This window comes from Hypanus sabinus, chromosome 31, assembly GCF_030144855.1.
Source record: "Hypanus sabinus isolate sHypSab1 chromosome 31, sHypSab1.hap1, whole genome shotgun sequence".
Classification (NCBI taxonomy): domain Eukaryota; kingdom Metazoa; phylum Chordata; class Chondrichthyes; order Myliobatiformes; family Dasyatidae; genus Hypanus; species Hypanus sabinus.
The window spans coordinates 19,882,301-19,886,642 of record NC_082736.1 but is presented as its reverse complement, the minus strand read 5'-3'; the positions used below and the strand labels follow the sequence as shown (position 1 = coordinate 19,886,642).

The following is a 4,342-nucleotide window of genomic DNA, read 5'->3' as shown; positions in this document are numbered from 1 at the left end:
GCGGGCTGAAGAAAATTTATTGTGCAGTATGTTTTCTATGTTTCTATATTGAAACGTAATGTAACCTTTTGAAGTCAAACAAAATCTGCAAAAATAAATGTGTAAAGGCATGGTGCTCGCAAACACTGATGTTATGAAAGTTGCCCTAAAACACACACTAGGGAAAATACCATAGGTAACCACTAGAACAAAGAGCAGAGCAATGACAACATGTGAAGTAATACTCATCGAAGGATGTAAATTAACATTTAAACTCCAGTTCCAAACTTTATTCCAAAAGGGATGGATTCTGCAAAACGTCATTGGCTGAACCGACGTGATATCTAATAGTCTTTGTGACACATCCCATTGTTTAATTTGGTAAATAACTCAATCTGACTCTACCGTAATATATATTATAGGTGGAAGAACACTGGTGCACTTGTAGTCGTGGCCGAGTGGTTAAGGCGATGGACTAGCAATCCATTGGGGATTCTCCGCGCAGGTTCGAATCCTGCCACTTACGTGATTATATCCGACTGATTGTAAAAAAAAAACATTCGAAATACCGATATCTGTTCGCCGCCTGCAAATCCAGGAAGATCCCCGGTGTTCCGCATTTATTCAGGCGGCCTCTGTTCGGCTGTTATCCGAACTGTTGGTGGTTCCGACCTGTCCAGGGGCACTGTTGATCTAGTGGCCTTTGTTGTTCGTTTTGTGCGCTCCGTGCTATCCCTAATACGTTCATTACAAAAGACATATATCCACATTCAGAAAAGAGAGTCCTACCACGACCTGTCCAGCTTACATTTATGTTGCCATAAACTGAATATATTGCACATGGACGAGGAAACCAGCAGATCCCGTACAGGGCACCTATGTATTTATTGTTTAAATTTCTGTTATCGCCACTGGAACCAGAGGGATAAATTCACTCAACGTCACTCACACCAAAACCTACTGTTTCCACAACTCACTTTCTAACTCGATATGTCATGCTGTCGAGATTTTTGCTTTGTTATTATTATTATGACTTTCTCAGCTCAAGCTGGTAAAACCTGATGTCCGGGCGCATGACGCACATTCATTCCTCAATAGCTACGGACTGCCGACTATTCTAGTGGCGTATAGTATAGTGGCTTTCAGGAGATTTACGGAAATATTGGTTTGCTGTACTAACTTCTTAATGCTATTGTGGAGTGACTATGCAATGATAGTTGTTGTTGATATTACTATTGGGACAATATCTACCCTGTTCATGCTCGATAGACTTTCAATTTCTTCTTTTATTTCAGCATATTTCTGGTGTTCTTCACTTGTTAATTGTTCTACGTTATGTATGTTTGCAATGACTATATCGATTATGTACGTTGTTACTGCTTTTTAATCCAGTAATATTATATATCCAGACGGTTATTCTGGATTGTCCTGTCTGTAACGAGGGATCAGACAAAAATTAATGAGTAGGACTCTGACCCTAATCTAGAACAGGTTTGTATTTACAGTAAGGTGTGGTGTCTTTTACAAGTTTGCATTTTAAAGCAAGATTTTGGTGACTGATGTTTGTAAATTGATTGTCCCCGTGTAAGTAATCAGATTGAGTTAAACTGCTGCTCAATCCTGTAATATGTTGGATTGTTCCTGGTGGCTCTTGTCATTTTCTGCATTTATCGTCATTAATTCGTAGGACGTTTATTATGCATTTCTAATATTTTTCGGTTAACCACCTGGCCCTGTATTGCCACAAAGAACCCATCTGTTTCTGGGAGGGGGTCCCCAACGCTAAGATCATGGGGCTGTTTAACATGGAAGGATGCTCCCCCATTGGTTAACTTTATATTAATATTATTTTAATTTTACGTTTTTGTATTTTCACAGTCTGTTATTATTTCTACATTGATTGACCGTCTTGTGTGCACTCTTTCACTGATTGTATTCTGTTTCTTTGCACCTACTGTAAATCCCCGCAAGGAAACGCATCTAACGGTGGCACATTTGTGCTTTGGTAATGAATTTCCTTTAAACTTGGAACTGTTGTGCGCTGCTGCACAGGACCCAGATCCTCGGTGCCCTCTAGTGACCGGTGGCTGCCTCAAGGATCTCACTGCGACTCTACGGGTCGTTTTGTGAACCCAGGAGCCTGGATGTTTCACTTGTTGTTCACATCAACGTGCAAGTTAAATAAAGCAACGACTTGCTGCTCCACTACGGAGTTCACGCTCGTCGGTCACATTTGTACAAAGTGAAACAAATTTAATGTTTCAGGAGGAGACCCATTTGTCACCCCAGGGAAAGAGGACAATGAGGTAGTTTTCTGTTTCAGACTAGGTGGGCGAACGTGACGGGGCAAAGGAAAAGCCGCGGATCTGGTGAGACCAAGTGAATGACTGACTTTTATTTCCATCGGGACTTTTATTTCCATGTTATATGAACAATACTGCGGGAGACGTCCAGCACGGCAGACTATGGTAATGAAAGTAGGGAAAAAAAAAATGAGTCAAAGATCGGGTGGGCGATGGGTGAAGATGGGTATTTTTTGGCGCAAGAATCGGAGTAAAGCACACAAATCCCTGGAGGACCTGAGCAGGTCAGTCAGCATCTATGTAGAGGGATAACAAATCGAAGTGTCAGGGCGTGTTCCTTCATCAGTACTGGAAATGAAGTAGGAAGAAGCCAGAATAAAAACGCGGGGGAAGAGAAGTAGTTCATGCTACAAGGTGATAGGTGAGGCCAGGTGAGGTCGGAATGTAGGTATGTTGGGGAGAGCGGTGTTTTGAAAACTGGGAGATGATATTTGAAGCCAGGTAAGAATAAGTGTTAGATATTTTGGGGAAAGGGAAATAAATGAGAGGCTGGTTGGTGATTGGTGGAAAAGAAACAAAAAAGGGTTGAAAAGCAGAAATTAGATTCGATGACTAGAGAGAGGCGGTAGACGTGCGAAGAAAAGTGCAAGAGGGAATCCCGAATGAAAATTAAATTAAAAAGCGGAGAATGGAGAAATTAACGAGTTAGAGAAATCGATGTTCGTTCTATCAGGTTGAAGTCTACCCAGACGGAATATGAAGTGCTGCTTCTCCATCCCGAGACTGGCTTCATCGTGACTGTAGAGGAATCCGTGGACCAACATTTCAGAATTGGAATGGGCAGTGGAGTTAAAATGGCTGACCATTGGGAAATCCTGCTCGTTGCGGACGGAGCAAAGTTGCTCGACAAAATGCTTCCCCAATTGAACTTGCGTATTGAGATGAGGTCGTATTGGGAACACCCGATGCACTAGATGGCCCAGGCAAACTCACAGCTGAAATATTTCCTCACCCGGAAGGACTGTTTGGGACCCTGAATGTTGTATAGGAGGAGGTGAATGGACAGGCTCAGCACTTCTTCAGTTTGGATCATCACCGGAAGGGAAATCAGTGGGGGGTGTGTAATCATTACCGAATTGTTTGGCGATGCACCTGGAATCCATTGGGATTTCCTCGTGCAGCTTCGAGTCCTGATAACTGTGTATTTCTAATATTTTCTGTTTGATATTTTCCTTGACACACTGATGCAAACCAGTCATGTAGACTGTGAAAAACCGGGTCCAGGGCAGCAGCGATTGTTGGTCAGGTTCTGCAACACAGAATTGAACCATTTATTCCTACTTTCCTCAGAATCTGCCTCCGCGTCGCATCGGTGAGCGCGTTCGGCTGTGAACGGAAAGGTTGGCGGCTAATGAACCGGCAGAAGTTTCCTCTCTGTTGTGTTTCATTGCCAGCAGGGAAACGCTGCGCTGAACGTAGGCCGGGGTTCCCTACTGCTGCCACGATGGGAATTTGAACTGTTATATTTCAGACACGTGCCGAGATACAGTGAAAACCTTCTCCGGTCATGCTGTTCATAGGGGTCAAATCATTACACAGTGCATTGAGATCGTACAAGCCAAAGCACTATCAGAATGCAGAATAAAGTGTAACAGCGACAGGGAAAGAACAGTGCAGGTAAATAATAACCTACAGCATCATACCGAGGTGGATTGTGAGGTCAAACGTACACCTTTTCGTACTGAGAAACGGTTCAGTAGACAAAACAGCGGGACTGAAACTATCCATGAGCCTGTGATACGTTCTTTCAGGCGTTTGTCCTTTCCGCCCAATGGGAGAGAGGAACGGAGAGAATATTCAGGATGCGGGTGTATTTGGTCAGACATCTGTCTGTTCCATTTGACCCGAAAGTGTGTGTTTACTCGAGCGGAGTCCTTGGAACTAACGGACTTGCCCGAACTGGCGTTGTGTTTTTCATTGAATTTGGGGTCCTCGATCGTTCAGTCGGAGTCCAGTTGGTTTCATCCCGGATGAACGATATGAATTCAATCTCTGATTTA

General features: G+C 43.3%; 1 non-coding gene across 1 annotated transcript; it reads left to right on the top strand.

The window, feature by feature from the left end:
* Positions 1-423: 423 nt before the first annotated feature.
* On the top strand, positions 424-505 carry trnaa-agc (transfer RNA alanine (anticodon AGC)). The gene has a single exon. It is a non-coding gene; the product is annotated as a tRNA-Ala (tRNA).
* The last annotated feature ends 3,837 nt before the right edge of the window (positions 506-4,342 follow it).